Source organism: Macaca fascicularis, chromosome 12 (genome assembly GCF_037993035.2).
Source record: "Macaca fascicularis isolate 582-1 chromosome 12, T2T-MFA8v1.1".
NCBI lineage: Eukaryota > Metazoa > Chordata > Mammalia > Primates > Cercopithecidae > Macaca > Macaca fascicularis.
The window spans coordinates 135,574,558-135,593,255 of record NC_088386.1 but is presented as its reverse complement, the minus strand read 5'-3'; the positions used below and the strand labels follow the sequence as shown (position 1 = coordinate 135,593,255).

The 18,698-nt window shown below is 48.4% G+C and overlaps 1 long non-coding RNA gene across 3 annotated transcripts in view; it reads right to left on the bottom strand.

Moving 5' to 3' along the window:
• The window catches only part of LOC135966464 (uncharacterized), a 50,232-nt gene extending 46,154 nt beyond the window's left edge, over positions 1-4,078 (bottom strand). For all 3 annotated transcript variants that reach the window (XR_010579785.1, XR_010579784.1, XR_012421640.1), the window contains exon 1: positions 3,970-4,078. This is a non-coding gene — a long non-coding RNA (uncharacterized lncRNA). The remainder of the gene's footprint in view (positions 1-3,969) is intronic.
• Between the last annotated feature and the right edge of the window lie 14,620 nt (positions 4,079-18,698).

The window sequence follows — 18,698 nt, the reverse complement described above, 5'->3', positions numbered from 1 at the left end:
GTTCAAACCATCCTCCTGCCTCGGCCTCCCAAGTAGCTGGGAGTACAGACACGTACCACCACACCTGGCTAATTATTTTTTAAAGTTTTTGTAGAGATGGGGGTCTCCTTATTTGCCCAGGCTGATCTCAAACTCCTGGGCTCAAGCAAAATCCTCCTGCTTCGTCCTCCTAAATGCCGGGATTATTGGCGTGAGCCACGGCACCTGAACAGCTGTATCCTTAAACACACACCGGTGCATGCACACCCACGGGCCCTGCCCATGATTCTTGAATATTTTTGGCTGAACCAGTTCCCACCTCAGCTCTGTCCCTCATGTTGTGGGAAATCTGTACGTTTATAATTAGAAAAATAGGTTTGTTTTTTAAATACACCTGTTTATGCCCTGTGTTCCTAGATGCTGGCGACATGAAATATATAAAACAATAGCTTTCCTGGGAGGTGCATTTCAATACAAACCCAATAAAGGTGTGATGAGAACTGCAAATGAGGAATAGTGAGTGCAGATACATTCTTAGTAATAAATATTAAAACATGGGTTGTTGTAATTTACTTCCCACCACAAAAAGTCTGGCATCCTGTGGTGTGCTGTGTAAGGAAAACATAAAAGGCCCATCTCCACTTCCACACCAGTGAGGCCCTCACCGTGGCTGCTGTGAGGACCCCTGTGAACACTTTGGGGAGACCACACACTTCTCGTACCTATGCCCTCCACGGGAAAAGTAGCGTGAAGCAGGCACGCAGGGCCCAGATTCGGGTCCGAGGAAGCAGCCCCTCCTGTGCTCCCCCGATGCCGGCCCTAGGCGTGGGTCCAGCTCAGAGAAAACCATTTTCATCTGTGTGATTTTCGGAGTTTTCACCAATAGTCAGGGATGCATTAGACACGGAGCCTCCACACCAGGGGTGCAAAGAACCCCTCACTCAAAGAAAGACACTTGCCCACCCAGGAGAATTCTGACGCCAGCTATTCCAGGAAAAGAATCTATCTGCCTCATCTGCCACAACTCTACTTACAGCAGACACTGGGTTTTGTGCTCTGCATTTTTCTACTTAACAATACATCACAAACATTTTTCTTGTTGCTTCATAATCTTGGGACTTCTATGAGATGACATCTAACATTCAATCCATCTGGCATCATAAATTACCTAGCCCTTCCCCTCCCGACAGGTATCCGATTGACTTTGTGAGTTGTATAATTCTGCAGTAAACCTCTTCGTGCATAGGCTTTGGGCCATTTTTGGAATTTTCTTTTAGAACATTTCCCAGAAATGTCGCCACAAGGTCAAGTGGAACAAACAATTTTATAATTCTTGTTATGTGCTGCCAAACGCTCTCCCAAACAGCTCGTCTCCTTTTGCAATGCCAGGAGTGTGGGAGCGGGCAGGTAGGCAGGCGCCCCACCACGGAGGTGGCCGTTGGAATGTGGAGTGGGAGGGCTGCTCCAGGCTGAGGGTCCTGAGATGGTGAGGGAGGAGCTGTCTGGCAGGTCCAGGGGAGCGGTGGAGCTGCGTGCAGGGTATGGGGTGGGAAGCGTCACAGCTGGTGGAGCCTGAGCCCTGCAGGGCAAAGGTAGTGCACAGCCGGGCACCTCTGCCTGACACGGGGGTTTGGGATTTTATCCAAACTACTGTGATCCCAGTGACCAGCCTGCCCCTCATCCTGCAGTCTCTGGGACCTGTGTGGCTCTGTGGGCGGGCACCCAGGAGGCCTCTATGGAAACTATCCTTAGGTGGCTGAATGTGCGTCAGTTTGAGCATCACAATCAACACAGTGGTAACAGATTATAGCCTACATCAAGAACCCGTGAGCTCATGCTGATGTAAAACTAAGGGGACAGATAAATAGGGGAAGGGGGAAGCTCTTCCTCACAGTTGGATGTGTCCTCACAGTAGGCTGTGGACTGACTCACGGAGATGGATGGGATGAGGGAGTTCGGGTCACGGCTTCGCAACCAGCAGAGCGAACAAAGATTCCGACAGGAATCCTCAATGGCTACTGAAATGGCTGGGGGAAAGTCTGACGGGGAGTGGGAGTCTCAACGATGGCCTCTCAAGTTCTAATTAATCAGAAAGAGGGACTAAGAACCAACAAAAGAGCCGGCGGCACCACCCTAACTAGTGGCCGGGCCTGGGGACATCACCGGCTTCCTGCTGCACACCCCCTCCCCCGGGGAATCCCTGCCAGAAGGCACCACCCACATCCAAGCCCGGGGCATCCTGCAAAGTAACTGCCCTGCGGTCCTCACCGTAGTCACCTTCAGGGATGACGAAGACAGGCCGAGACACTTCTAGAGGAAAACAGGCCGAAGGGGCATAGAGTGTGTGATCCTGGAAATTAACTACAGTGTGTGATCCTGGACTGAGCAAAAATGGCTGTAAAAGAAAATATCGGAGCCGGGCACAGTGGCTCACGCCTGTAATCCCAGCACTTTGGGAGGCCAAGGCAGGTGGATCGTTTGAGGTCAGGAGTTCGAGACCAGCCTGGCCAACGTGGTGAAACCCCGTCTCTACTAAAAATATAAAAATTAGCCAGATGTGGTGGCGGGTGCCTGTAATCCCAGCTACTCAGGAGACTGAGGCAGGAGAATTGCTTTAACCCGGGAGGCGGAGGTTACAGTAAGCCAAGATAGTGCCACTGCACTCCAGCCTGGGTGACAGGGTGAGACTCCCTCTCAAAAAAAAAAAAAAAAAAAAAATTTGGAATAATTAGTGAAATGTGAATATGAACTCTATACTCTATACATATAATATCTATACATATAATACTTAAGAGTATTATATGATTGTATAACTTTTGTTGAAAATACCTCTATTTTTAGAGAATGCCCACAAATATTTAGGGGAAGGAACATGATGTCTGCAATTTACCCTCATATAGTTCAGGGGAAAATATATCTATATTTTTGTGTGTGTGTGTGTGTGTGTGTGTGTATACACACATACAGACAGCCTTCCATAACTGTGGATCAAAAATATATTTTTAAAAAAGGATGGTTGCATCTGTACTGAACAAAAGCAGACTGTTTTTCCCTGTCATTATTCCCTAAACAATACAGCATAACAACTATTTACATAGCATTTGCATTATGTTAGGTATTATAAGTAATCTAGAGATGATTTAAAGTATACAAGAGGATTGTGTATGTTATATGCAAATACTACATCATTTATATGAAGGACTTGAGCATGTGTGGATTCTGTTATGCACGGGGCTCCTGGAAGCAACTTACTGTGGATACTGAGGGACAACTATATATGTGTGTGGACATCTATATCTATATCTCTATATCTATATCTCTATATCTCTATCACCTATCTATCTATTCTATTTATCTATTGTCTATTTATCTTTCTATCTAGAAGGGAAAAGCCAATGGAGGAAAATATGAACAATTGGTCAATCTGAGTACAGGGCATATGGCCATTCTCTGTACAACTCTTGCATTTATATACAAGGTAAAAAGTTACAACCCCTACAAAGATGGAACAGCATGAACACTGAGGCAGTATTTCCATCTTGTCATCAGCAAACGTGTTTCCAGGTGGCGTGGACAATGCTGGACTGATCATTTCATCCCTTCTTACTGGAATGGGGCTCCTGTCACTCAAGATCACGTGACATCCTCAAACTCACGCAGGACTTCTGACTTCTCTAATGTCACTCACACCTTATCAGTCTCCTGTAAAAATACCCAGTAACTCACAGAACTGGAAATCTCGTTGGTCGGGCTCTTCGCACACACAGCCTCCTCCGCTTGGACCCCTCCGACCCCTCCCTCCTCCCAGTGCTTGCTCAGGAGTCATCTCCCTGGAGGAGCTTTCTCCTTCTTTGCCAAAAAGCAGTGGTCTCTGGTCTCCCTCAGCCTGTTGTGAAGCCCACCACCATGCTTGCCAGAAGGTCCTATAATTCCAGGGTCACCTCCCACCTCCCTGACATCCCACGAGGTCTCCCAGGGCAGGAAAAATACCTCATTCGTCTCCGCGGGGCCAGCACCTGCCATGGTGCTTGGAACAGGACTGGTTGCTCAATCGATGCCTGTGGAACGGCTGGATCCTGAGTCTGTCAGTCTTCTCCACGCCTGGGCGGGTTCTCCCTGCACTACAAAGGAGTGCAGGGGGAAAGTCATCCACGTCATTGCAGAGGAACACCGGGCTAAAGCGGGAATGCAGCCTGCGTGTAGGTCTGGTGTGATGCCATCACGGCTTCGCTTCTCCCCATGAGGAAGTGAGTCTCAAGCGCTGTGCCTACCCCAGGCATCCCTGGCTTCTCAGCGGTGCTGTGACTGTGCATTGATGGGGATCTGTTCTGATGGATCAGTCCAGAAGGGTAACTTAACTGAATGCAGAACTCAAAGGGAAAACGTTATCTATGAACATGTTCAGTGATGTATCTATGTATATATCTCCATTCAGTGATTATATAAACACGATTATTAAGTTTTCAGCTTTAGGAAAAGCTAAGGCAAAATCAATTCAATTCAGCAGCTCCCGCCCCCCAGGTGTCCTTGGTGCTGCCTTCACTGCTGTTTTCTACCATGTCTGTGTCTTCTTTCTAAAGGGTCGGGCCTGCAAGCTTTTTCCCATTTTTGAGCCCTGCGGACTCATTTTCTCATAGAATTGGCTGAAATGTGTGGTTTTCCTGGGAAAGGAATCCAAGAAAAAGTGAAATAACACTTTTTTTTCTTTCGAGACAGGGTCTTACTCTGTCACCCAGGCTGGAGTGCAGTGGCTTGATCATGGCTCACTGCAACCTCTGCCTCCCTGGCTCAAGTAAGCCTCCTACCTCAGCCTCCTGAGTAGCTAGGACCACACGTGCACCATGCCCAGTTAATTTCTGTATTTTTTGTAGAGAGAGGTTTTAACTGTGTGGTCCAAGCCAGTCTGCAACTCCTGGGCTCCAGCAATCCTCCAGCCTCGGCCTCCCAAAGTGCTGGGATTACAGGTGTGTGCCATCATGCTCGGCCAGAAATAAAGTGAAGAGAAATAGCAGTTGAGTGAGCCATGCACAGTTTTGTTACGCAGCTCAGAGCTGTCTATCCCCATTAGGCAAGAAAAGGTTCATGAGAATTGAAGATCAGACCACCCTGCATCTTCCTCCTGACGGGTGGGTCTTGGGTTTGATGCAATTCCACCAGCAGCACTGACTCGCCAAGTTTCCAGGGAAGGCAGGATTAAGTGGAGGTTAATGAGATGTCCAACAACAGTCATTCTGGAAGCTTCCATATGAGCTCTGCTCACCAGCGTTATGGTCCAGTTCAGGCAGTCACAGGTGGAGAGTGGACTTGCCTGAGATGATCTGGAAGGAAGGGAGGTTGGTCGAAAAGAAAGCAGCCTGCCAAGGGCTAGTGGTGAGGACAGTGAGGACTCCTCATGGATTGTGCTTCAAACTAGAGAAAACGACTGGCAAAAAGGTAGATCACAGCATCAGACACTCAGAGAGATACAGATAGTGCCTGCCAGCCAGTGCGTGTTTGCAAAGGGCGAGAATGAATAACTGCCTAACAGTCAGAGCTCCTGTGATTTTTACACTTTCTTTCCATTTGAATGGGCGTGAACTAGGTTGGACACAATTCTGAAACTGGGGAAAGGAGAGGCGAAGTGGTTTGCTCAAGGTGATACAGATAGTATGTGGCAGAGTTGGGTTTTCGATGTAATTCAAATGGTGAATTAACATGGGGTACTACTGATTTGGGCACCAAAACTCAATCTCAGCAATGCATAAAAACAGAAGGAAGTTAGCGGATCCATTAAAAACAAAAAACCCACCTCCCCACTTAAAACATTGAGAACTCTGGGTACTTGAGCTTCTGGGATGGGGTAGTATAGGGAGGAATTATTACCTACAGGAGAAAAAAGAGACTCCAGAGATAGGATGTGGGAAGGAGAATTTTCCTAGTGTGTCTTTAATCCTTCTTCCAGCACTGGGCAGAAGTTAAAAACTGGTTCATCTACTATCCCTAACCTCTGTAAGGGTTTCAGTTTCTAGGGAGTTTAGAGTAAATATCAACAGTTCACTGCTCCGAACACAACTAGAAAAATAAGTTGATAAATTATAAAGATTATAGCCATTGATTCGCTGTGAAAGTAGAAGAACCAAACAAAGTAAAATTCCAGAGCAGGAAGAGCCCTTTCCAGCCGAGCTGCAATCCCCGACCGTTTTATCCCTGGGGGACTGGGCTGGGAGTGATTTTCTGAATCTGGGCAAAGGCTGAGGTTTAAGCTTTTCCTAGGCAGAGGGGCTCTTTTGAGGGAAGATAAGTCAGTGGCTATTTTTCAAATAATTTGAGCTGGGCTAAGAGATCAGAATCTACAGGAGCTCAAAACGCTGAGCTGTTTTCTCCCGTAGGTTTCTTGCTGGCTTCTGCAGTGGTACAGGAAGGGTGGAACCACTAGAGAGGGGATGAGACCTCCCGCTGCTCCACTCGCCAGGGAGATCCACCGTCTGGCTTCAGTCTTCAGACTTGGAAAACAGATGCACTGCTTCTCATGTGGCACCCCAGACTCGAATCAGCTCAATCCTGAATCGGATTCAGGTGATTAGCAACTAATCCCTATCTTCCAAAAAAGGGTGGGTGGAGAGAGGCAGAGATTCTCAGAGAAACAGCAACAACTTTAGTTTCCATCATTTTTGTATACACAATGACTTTCCTATAATCATAACTTACATGAATACGAAATAGGAAAACATGACTAACGATTGATAAAAAGCTGTCAATAGAAGCAGATCTGTAAATAATCCAGATATAGAAATTAGCATACAAATTAAAATTATCAATTATAGAGACATCAAAGCCAAGAGGGGAGAGATGCACTAAGTGGCTGAAAAGATGGAGAATTTCCAAAACAAAAAAAGTAGTTTGGAATTCGTAAAAAGAATCAAATAGATATTCTGAGTAAAACAATATACTAGCTGAAATCGAAAATGAATTAAATAAACTTCATAGCAGATGGGGCACAGTAGATCAGGCAAGTGAACAGAAAGACCAAACCTCTAAGAGAAAGAAAAGACTAGCAAGAGCAGACATGTGAATTGCGGGGACGTGGACCAACACACTTCTGTCTGGAGTCACAGAAGAAGAAGACAAGGAGAATACACCAGAGTTAATATTTGAGGAGATCATGGCTGAGATTTTCCAAAACTGGTGACAGACTTCAATCTACTGATTTAAGAAGCTCAAGGAAGCCCCGTTTACCCTGTGTGAGGAGTGAGCAGCCATCCCAGTGGTAGCTGGTTGGAAGGATAAATTAAAGATTCTACCACACACGAATTGGATGAGGGATAGTTCAAAACAGGTTCGTCCAGTCTTTCCAGCCACAGAGTATTCCTTTATCCCTGTACCCTCTTCACAGCTCCAGTATTAGGTAATCACGCTCAGGAAAGAGTTCTTAAGTGAGACCAGTGCCAAGGGAGAGATGTAATGTGTAATACCAGATGCTCTTCACCAGAGGATGCATCCTCCCTCCATCTCAAAAAATCCTCAGAAGCAGAGAAAGTGTTTACATGGGTTTTATCCACTTGCCTCAAATATCCACTTCCAGCACAGATAGATAATATCTCAGAAGGGTGTATTAGCTCAGTAAAAGTAATGAGACCTCTTAAGAATACAACTGCTATATAGAGAAAGACAACAAGAAGAGAAATTCATACCAGATGAAGCAGAATAAATAGAACAGATGGAACAAGAGTTTAAAATAAGCCTGTTTAATTTCCTCTAAGAAATAAGGCAGGGGGTACTGGGAAGATTAAAAAAAAGAATAAGAAATTATATAAAAAATGATTTTAAAAATCTATATATATACACACACACATGCATACACACACCCACACACATACATTTAGCCCATATATGTGTGTGTGTATATATATATTTATATATGGTATGTGTGACACACACACATATATATGGGCTAAATGTCAGGATGAATTTAGCCAGAAATTAGTAAGCACAAAGATCTGTCTTAAGAATTCTCCAAAAGAAATAAAGAAGATATTAAAAGGCTTCTTAGAAGTGGAAAGTAAAGAGATATAGAAGACTTAAGTAGAGCCGTCTATTTATACATTAGAGACCCAGAAAGGAAGAAAACAATAAGGAGAAGAGAGAACACATATGAAGATGTATTGGCCAAGAATTTCCCAGATTTGAGAAAGATGTACAATCTCAGAGAAGAAAGAAAGAGACAGAGAGACAGAGAGACAGAGAGACATCTCAGTACACTACAGAAATTTATGAACATTAAAGGAGAGGAAATTATAAAACTTTCGAAGTGGGAAAGAAGTCAATAACTTTCAAAGGAACACAAATCATATTGACATTGTATCTATCAACAATAGTGGATGCAGGAAGAAAGTAGAGTGATAGTTCCTATATTCAAGGAAAACAATCCTGAAACTCATAATTATTTATATTTAGCTAACCTATCATTTATATGCATTGGCCAAATAAGGATATTTTCAGACATGTAGGGCTTCAGAATTTTTATCACACAAAAACTCTTTTGAAAATGTTTTAAAAGATCGTCCTATTTCAAGAAAAGAAATGAACATGAGCAATATGAGAAATATGGGTGACTAAATCACTTACTAAAGCAAGGACTCAAACAAAAGTATACACATCAATCTATAGCCGAAATTCTAGATGATACTCACATGGTATAGGAGAGAGGTTGGGATGTAAGAGAGAGTTCAGAGAAACATGAGAGTAGCCTTAGGTACTTGTCTTATTTACAGGGAAGAGATAGATCATGGTAAATTTAGGAAACTGACAGGGAGAATAAGCATAACTATAGATCTGAAGAAGTTATGAGTGACCACCAAAAGAACCAAAATAAAATACACTATGTCAAAATCAGCAAAAAAATTTGTCTGTTCAATGGAAGTTAGGAAGGAAAAAAGAAATGTATATAGAATATGATGATAAAAATTGTGAATAATAATTGTGAAATAATTCTGAATATAACATTAAGTATAGTAAATGTGAATGAATTATACTAATCACTAATCAGAAGACAAGCTCTCAGAACAGATATTTTTAAAGAAATAGTAATTTAATATCTACAGGAGACATGTAAGAAAGAAAAAAGAAAGTAATTGACATGCATAACAGCCAATGTTTTCATATAAGACTAAAAAATATGTTCAGGTGAAACCCAGGTTGGGAATCAAAGAGGAGTATTATGGACCCAATATAAACAGTAACAAAATATAAAAGAAAATATAGTTATTATGAACATATATGCACCAAATACTATAGTATCAATATACATAAGCAACAGCTGATAAAACTATGTAGTTGTTGTACAATTGTAGTTGGAAATATTAACATACACACTCAAAAACTGAAAAATCTAGGAGTATGTAGGTCACAGAGGACATCTGAAAGAACAGAAGCCATGTCCCAGCCCTTAGGAAAATAGGACTACACCTGCTCTTTCCCATTGTCCCCAAGGACATAAAACCCCCTGAGTTTCCTCCCTGTGAAGGACTTCTTATTGATTCCCAATACCTCTCCCTGCCCTAATTCCTATTATGAGTTAAGCTAATCGATGAGGAATTGACTTCTGTACAAGATTCCAAGAAATTCTTCTCTGAAGAGGTCCCCAGGTGTGGGGTAAGAAGGGACTGCTTCTAGCCCCAAGAAGAGGGTTGTGGGGGCACCTGAGCCCTTTGTGGGGCACATGAGCCTAATTCCTTCTAAGAACTGGATAACAAGGCAGCAAATGGAGGCAGAATCCTGGCTGCACAATGTGGCCAGAGGGAGGCTTCATGCTGGAGGTGCTTTCTCTAGACCACTAGCTCAGAGCTATAGACTTGTACAAAGTATTTCGGCTGACAGAGGTGAGCCTCCCAGTGCAGGCTGAGCTGGTCAGAATTGGCAGATGCACCTTGTGGAACTAAGATGCCAACCATGTCTGCACCTACGTGGGGCTGAGACTAGCAAGGCCAGAACTCAATACTCAACTCCATCAACAGCCATCAACCCTGGCAATTGCTCTAATTTTATTCAACTGGCATTACATGCTGATAAGTTAGGCACGGTCTTGTCCTCAAGGAACTTAACTGTCTAACAGAGGCACAGATATGCAAACGTGTTTCAGACACCCATAGTGGTTAAGGGTGTGACTCAGAGTAGCATCTTGGATCTAACGCTCACTATCTGTGTAGCTTTAGACGAAGTCATTATTCTCACTGAATAACAGTACCAAGATAAAACAGTTCTTGTTAGAACTACATGAATTCATACATAGAAATTGTCAAGCACGCAGCTTCCACCTGGCAATTCTCATCCTGTTGTAACTCATACCTTAAAATAGTGATTATTGATGAAGAGGAAGGGTGGCACATGTGTAGTTTGAGACGCTATATTTGGTATCTTTATTGCTTCGTTATTTACAAAGTCAACAGAATCTTGGTGGCTGCAGTGGCTTTGTTTGAAACACAGAGAGAAGCCTTGTAGGACCATGGGTCTGAGCAGCAGGACGATGGGAGTGAGGAGGTGGCTGGGCCAATTAGGAGACGGCTCTGCCTGGTGATAGAAGGGGGTTACAAGGCCCCTGGTACCAAGTTTGAGGTGAGACTTGAAAGAGTACGTGCCTGGGGAGCACAGTGCACCACAGAAAAGAGACAAGAGCCTTCTGTGGAAGGACACAGAGAGCTGGGGCCCCACCTGGGCAGCTCATCCACAGGGAAGCCGTGGTAGACAGGGCCTTGGATGCCACTCAGAGAGGCAGGGGCTTTCCCCATGGGCAGGAAGGAGGTCTGGTCAAAGAGGATTCCAGCGCAGAGTTGGAGACAGAACTGGAGACAGAACACTGGGCAAGAAGCGATGAGCGGGATGGCCCCCGAGAGTAGCCACATGCGAGGAGGCGGACACACCCTGTCCTCGGCAGCGCTGACCCTTGTGCGGGAGGAGAGGGACAGAGGGAGTCACACCCAATGTGTGCACAGCCCAAGAGGCCCAGCCCCGTGTCCTGGGAGAACGACGCTACCACAGAGCCTCCGATCTGAGAAGCGTGCAGCCGCCCTGCAAGTGAACGCCTGCAAAGACTCAACGTTTTATTATAAAAGTGCACCTCCAGCCATTTGCATAGTTTTGACTTTTCATTGCTCAAAAATAGACAAGAATAACTACCCAACAGTTGCTATAGATATGCTCTAACCAGTACTAGATTTTATTTTTAAAAATAATTGGCTTTATTGTGCTAGAAATAGTTGCCGTACATATTACATGTGTTTTTAAAGTTGGCTTGCTTTGACTTTCATGCACCCAATAAATAAAACTAATTCCACTTTTTCATGATGAACTAAGTTAATTTGTTAGGCAAATAATTGGATGAATATTTCATGCATAATTGTCCAGTGCTCTTGCTGAGTGGCTCCTGTGCCCCATCTGGAGGGCCCTGGAGGACCCTCTTCTGCACCGCGAGCGATTGCTCGATACATCCAGGGTCTCCAGGACGGAGTCGGCCCAAGGGAAACCCTCTGAGCTGTCATCAGAGAGAGACCGTGGAGCCAGAACAGGTGTGGAGCTCGTGTAGAAGGGGCGTCCGACGTGCTCAGAGACTCTCATGGGACCCGGAAGAGCTGCCAGGCTGAACCGGTACGAATATGACCATGTGGACTGACCAGCCCAGCCTGGTGGGCTGGAGGTGCTGAGCCACTGAAGGGCATTTGACCAAGGAATTGAGCGTCGGCCACACTGGCTGGGACTCAAGGGGTCCCGCCTCAGGTCAGAAGGGTGCTCTGAAGCAGGCCTCCGGGACCTCAGGCACCCAGGCACCCAGGACAGGAGAAAGGAGGAGAAAGCAGGCTCTAGGGGGCAAAGCCTGAGGAAATCCACCTGACCTTGAGCCCAGGATGAGCGGGGGCTGAGAGCACAGAAGGCAGTGGGGCTGCGGAGCCTGTGATTCTTAGGGCGTCCTGCTCGAGGAGAGTCTCAGCAGCAATCTGGGTGCAGGGGCCAGGCAACCCTGCCCCCAAGCCCTGGAAAGGATTCTGGAGAGAGTAGTGCAGGGCCCGGCCCCAGGACTGGTGTGGGACAGAGAGGCAGGGAAGAGGTAGCAGAGGGCTCCCCTGGAGGAGGTGTGGGGACCCAGTGGTCATCCCAGCTCCCTGAGGTGGGACAGAGAGGTAGGGCAGGGGAAGGGGGCAGTGCACACCCAGGGAGGGAGCAAGGTGCCAGCTGTGTGTGTGCAGGGGCCAGGGAGCACTGCTCTTAGCCGCTTCTCTGGTGGGAGCCCCTGGGTCTGGGCTGGGCACAGTGTCCTGGAAAGTTTTTTGGGCCCAGCCCTGGGAACTGAGGAGACACAGCAGGAACAAGGCAGGGATGCTCCAGGTGGAGCCCAGGAACCAGGTCATGATGACAAGGGCAGAGTCTCCCCGAGAACCGGGTCTCACTGTTGACAAGTGACCCCCTAGACCCAACTTCTCCCTCTCTGAAAACCCCCGGCACACAGCTGGCTACCGGCGCTCCTGTGCGAGGAGAAGCAGCTGTGTGAAGAGACTTCTAAAGCTGTGACCTCAGAACTGCTGCCTTCCGCCTTCCAGAGCAGACGGGGGAGTGGGAGATGGAGAGGGGCTTGTCTGGTGGGGCTGAGCCCCCCATCTTTGCCTGGTGCTCCCTGCCCTGTCTGCTGGGAGCAAGAGACGCTGCTTCATGGGCCAAGAACTTGGTTTTGTAAAACAAACAAACAAACAAAAAACACTAAATAAAAGACGCTAAATATTGTATTCCCCGTGTGTGAGTGGTGTGTGCGTGTGGTGGGGATCCACATGTGTGGGTGGGGGGCATGAGCATGGGGGGTGCACGTGAGTGGGGGTTTTGAGCAAGTGGGTGTGGGTGGACTGGGGAGGGGGTTGCCCATGGTCCTAGAGGCAGCAGATTTGGCTGTATCCTCTGCAGACAGCTCCTCGGCCAGGCTCTGCCTCCCAAGGTTGGAGGATTGGGGCTGGGAGACTTGCAGCTTGCTCTGCCTGGTATGGACAGCAGTCCCCGAACAACAAACAGAGCCTCTGAACCTCTGATTCCGTGATCTGTATCACCCCACAGCCTCCAGGGACAAAGAGCCTGTGGCTGTCCCTGGACTAGAAAGACGATGGTGTAGCACACGACCACTAGAGTCAGACAGGGCGGGGGCGGGGTGGGGAAGGGGGTGCCCAGGAGCCCCCTCTTCACCATGTGAGAGATGCTTCTCCTTTTCCACAGCCAGGCCCTGCCAACACTGCTGCCCGCACCCCTCCCTGCCTGCACGCAGCTGGAGGCCTGGGCCCTGCCTGGTGTCAGCCACCCTCCCGCCCTGCCTGGTGTCGGGAGGCGGCCAGATGTACCTGTGGCTCTGCGTGACCTCCTCCAGTGCAGGACCCACTCCAGAGCAGCTCCCACCAGAGGCCAGAGCCCAGCTTGTCCCAGAGTTGCACCAGCCCTGCCGGCCCCTGTACCCACCCTGGTTGGTGGAGGCCCCTCATGCTTCCACTGAGGTCTCACTCTGGGTCTTAGGCCCCCCAACTTGCCCCACACATCCCATGGAGCTAGTCTCCATCTGGCCGAGTCAGCTTTCAGCAACTTTATGTATGCTCTGGCACCACCAGCATAGTCCGTGCGAGGAGCCAGCGTGTGGGCGGGGCCCCAGGAGCCCCGTGTGGATCCGCTCTCACCACGCGGGCCTGCCTAGGAGGCCAGGGAGACTGCGCAGGCCAGATCCCGAGGCAGTCCTCCTCTCCTCACTCAGCAAACCCACACCTGCTTCAAGGGCCCCATGAGCAGGGCAGCCTACAGGAGGCGGGACCCAGGCAGAGCAGGGGTGGGCTGGAGGGGGCAGGGGGCGGGGGGCACAGGACTGGGCTAGGATCCTGACAGCATCTGAATCAGGAGCAGCTGCTCCCCAGGCAGCACACTGGCAGGAAGGACATCCCAGCAGAATGGGGGCTGAGCATGGAGAAACCTCACGTGTTAGAGACACCCGGGCCTCTGGGCAGGGCTGGAACTCAGGGTTTGGGGAGTGGGTGGAAGATGGGGGTGCGGGGGTGGATCCACTGAGGTTCGGTGCACCCACCAGGACCAGCCCCTGCTGCCGGCCCATCCTGACTCATGGGTGGGAGAGGCAGCCTGGCCAAGCTCCTCTGTGCGCCCCAGCCTCAGCCTCTTCTCCTGAAAGCTAGTTTCCCCTCACTAGAGAAGAAACAGGGTGAAACAATTTCTGGAAGGGGCATCCACTCTGACCACCACCCCCCCCAACACCATCACCTCCCCCTACACGCCCTCCACACAGAGCTCCTGCCCCAACCATACCTAGTTCCTGGCTACCCTGTCAGGCTCAGAATGGCCCCCCATGCGTGGGTTGGACCCTGTCGGGCACCGCTCTCAACATACTGAGCCACTCTGGTCTCCAATACCAGCTCCTGCTGCCCAGGCCTGTGATGCCTCCACTTCCAGTCTGAGTGCCTCCCCAGGCTCCGGCTGTGGGCCTCTCGCCCCACACTGGGGCATCCCTGTAGATATCCCCACAGTATGCCAGCCACAGGCACACACTAGGTCCCGTGCACACCTCCCTTTCCCCCAGACAAGCTTCAGACAAATGCACTGTGGCTCCTCTGACGCCCCATGTGGGGCTGAGCGTCCGGCTGCTGGCCACACCACGATGCATCCTTGCTCCTTTCCTCAGCCCTTCCTCTCGAACCGCAGAACCACGATCCCCACGAAGGGTCCCCATGAAGGCCGTGCATGGGAGCCTCTGGGCCATGTTGCACTTCCTGCAGACAGGGCCAACACCAGGCCCACCACACTCCAGGAGGACACCCCACTCCTCTGCTCCCCCCAGACACAAGCCAAGGGCCACTCCATGAGGCAGAACAGAGGCCAGCCTGCCCGGCCTGTCTCCTGGGATTGCTGCTGCCACCCCATCACTGGCCCGAATGCTGGAGAACACTGCAGGCTACAGGGAACAGGCCAGAGCCAGGCGGCCCCAGGCATGCTGGCCTTGCAGGAAGCTGCCCAGGTGCAGAGCGAGCTCAGAGCTCCGCCCCGTGCCTCTGCCTCAGGTGCCCTGAATCAGCTTCAGATCAGTTTCTTGGGTCTGGCCAAGACCTTAATGTTTTCCCTCCACTCCTCTCTGCTTGTCCACCTGGGTCTCATGTGCCGGGGACTGGCCTGACAGGGCTCATTCTGACACCCACACCTTCCCCAGGGGTTCCAGCCCAGGGATGGGACCCCCACGCCACAACTCTGATTCGCCAGGGTCGGCTCTATCACACAGAGAACGCTAAGATGAAAGGGGCCCAGGGGCTGCCCCACCAGTGGGTCCTTAGGCCCACGGTAGGCCCCACCCACTGCTTGCAGAGAAGGGCTGGGCTGGTACCTCTACGGGACTCTTCTTGTCAATCTTCCACCAGCTCACTGCTGCTGTGAGAGCTGACTGCCCCAGCTCCACCATCCACCAAAGTGCCTGTGTCTTCCTGTTCTCCCGCAGCCTGGCAGAGATTGCAACAGCATTTGCTACAAGCACAGCAGATGTCTTCTCAGACACAGGCCTGATCTAGAAGAGCCCCTTGACTTGTCTGAAATACATACCCAGCCAGTTCTTTAATAAAACAAAGAAAATCCAATTGCAAATTTATTGGAGATGATTATGTTCCCAAGATGATGCTCTTGCAGACAGATGGCATTGATCATGTTGTCTATGTGGTTAAGGTTCAGGTGACTTTGGGAGTGGGGCAGGCAAGTTTTCTTAAGCCTGTGTCAGAAGTGGATGGGGACGACCACTTCCACGCCCTTCCCTGCCTCCAACAGTGAATTAAAGTGCTGGTCCACTCACAGGCCACGGTGACTGCCCACTAGCGCAGGGCAGGCCCTGACGGAGAAGATGCGTAGCAAAAGCCAACAGAGCGAATGATGAGTGGAACCAGCGACAAGCCCCTGGCTGCAGGTGTCTCCTGGGCCAGGGGACCCAGTTTAGACCAGGAAGAGCTTTAGCACGGGAGCTGGGAGCCTGAGGGGAGGGCGTGCCCCACTGAGCAGCAATTCTCAGACTTGTGGGTCTCAGAACCCTTCCACTCTCCTGAAAATGCTTGAAGACCCCTAAGAGTTCTCGTCTATGTGGCGTACGCCTATTGATATTTATAATATTAGAACTTAAAACTTAGGATTTTTAAAATATTTATTAATTCATGTGAAAATAATAATAAACCCACCACAAGTTAGCATAACTACCATATTTATTTTAAAAATAGCGTACTTAAAATAATAATTTAGTGAGACGAATGGCATGGTTTCACATTTTTACAATTGCTTTTTACGCCTGGTCTGATTGAAAAGACAGCTGGTTTCTCATATCTGCTTCTTTACTCAATCTGTTGCAATATGTTGTTTTGGTTGAAGGGAGTAAAGAAAATCCAGCCTCACCAGATAGGCAGCTGGAAGAGGTGGAAGGATTTTCATGGCTCTTCCAGATAACTGTGGATAGTCTTCTTTGATAATACACCCAAACTTGACAAGTGGTGGCTTCTTAAAGTTACTCGAATTGTGGAATCTGAAACCGTATCAATGAATTTTTGTACTCAAAATGAAAAATGAATTTTGTACTCACAAAATCCATTGGTCTGTCTTGTATTTGGAATAATTCTCTTACTCACATGTGATTTAATAACATCATATATGGGTTATTGGAAAATATTTCTTCACTGAGTTATTCAGGTCTTCTGAAGAATATTGATACAATTTATTTTTTAATATTTTAAGAAATCCTGCTCACTAACATTTCCATCAATTCATCAGAAAAGTACTGCAGAGCCATCAAGATCCTAGTGGGGATGCGTGTTTTCCAAAATCCTAAATTTCATTCGAAAAAGCTTGAACGTGATCATGGGCAACAAACGCTGTCAGTTGCTTTCCTTGGAGTGGTGGGCTCACTTCATTCATTTGTTTTTCTTCCACCATCAGAGCGGTTGGCATTCATCATTACTCCTTCATTCATCTTTGGGAAGATGATAGCACCCAAGTCTAAAGATATCACCCAAGTCTAAAGATATCACCCAAGTCTGAAGATATCACCCAAGTCTGAACGATGCTTCCTGAAAACCACACATAGGCTGGGCGACGCAGCGCACACCTGTGATCCCAGCACTTTGGGAGGCCAAGGCAGGAGAATTGCTTGATCCCAGGAGTTCAAGACCAAACTGGGCAGCATAGCAAGACCTTGTTTCTATGAAAAATGTTAAAATTAGCCAGGTGTGGTGGTGCACACCTGTAGTCCCAGCTACTGAGAAGGCCAAAGGGGGAGAATCACTGGAGCCTGGGAGGTCGAGGCTGTAGTGAGCCACGATCGCACCACTGCACTCCAGCCTGGGTGACAGAGGAAGACTTTGTCTCAAAACAAACAAAAACAAACAAACAAACAAACAAACAAAACTGCTCACATGGTTCTATTAAACAGGTGCTTTTTTGCAGAGGTCCATTGTCTCTCAGTGTGCAACACCACAGATGAGCACCCAACCGACCATGAAAAAGAGAGTGATTACGTAAAACAATTCAGATTTTTTTTTTTTGGCTTATCAAGGATATCCTTAAGTAAAGCTAGAATTTTTAAAAATGTTGATCATGATGGTGAAGAATTCAAGGACTGCCTGTACCACTGGGGGCCACCGGCTTGATCCAGGAAGCGAAGGCACGGGCAGTTTCCCCATCATCACTGCCACACCATGAGGGCAGAAAGGAAATAACTTCTGAGTACTATTATGGAGTAGTTTGGACCCCTCAAAACTATGTGGACCGCTCCAAAGGGAGTCTCCCTCGCCCAAGAGCCACAAACCATGGCCCCCTGAGCATCCTTGCTGTCAGGCTCCCAAGCCTCACCTGGAAAAGCACATCTTTCAGAATCCATTGCCTTTTTAATTTTTGCATAAATATTTAAAGTGTCTCCCCCCATCGTCGCTCTTCTATGTGTTTGTGATGAGTATTTATTTCGAGATGAAGAAACGCACCTCGTCATCATTACCAACACGCAGTGAGCGGTGAGCATCCGCAGGCGTGGGCTGTCTGAGCCTCTCCACTTCTGAGTGTTTTATAGACAATCTCATTTTCTAAGGCAGCAGTTTTGTCCCTGAGTCTGGGGCCTGGGCAACAGACACTGTGTTCAGAGCGGGCTCATACCCAGACCACCGCATGGCCCTCCCCGGCCAGTCATGTTCATTCCAGCTCTAACATGGGTCAGTAGTGCACAGTCCCAAGAATCAAGGGCAGGGGACCCGCTCTCATAGCAAAGGAAGGTTGGCATGTTTTTATTTCCCACAGAAGTCAGTATATTCTGTTTTGTTCCCAGTAAATATACGATCTTTGAATTTTGAAACATTCTGCAAATGAGCAGCTCCGAAACACGTCTCCTCCTCAGAAAGGACAGAGCATGCAAAGGCATTTTCACAGCACCATCTGCCCAGCCGAGGCCCCTGCGCTGAGGAGGCTCTGCTGCTGAGTCTGGGTGCTTTGCACTCCAAAAGTGGTGACGTAGGGTGGATGAGCAATAGTGTGTGTGAGGGCTGTGGGGGTTCTGGGGCAGTACTTCGGGGTGAGCCGTTGGTGGTCCTGCTTAGCGAGGCAGGGAGGGGCCTCTGCAGCCAGGCTGTGACACACCCTGCCTAGAGGGGTGGTCAACCTGGGCAGGTGTGTCCCCAGCTTCATGACGCAGGAACTGAGGCCCACTTCTTACCTTT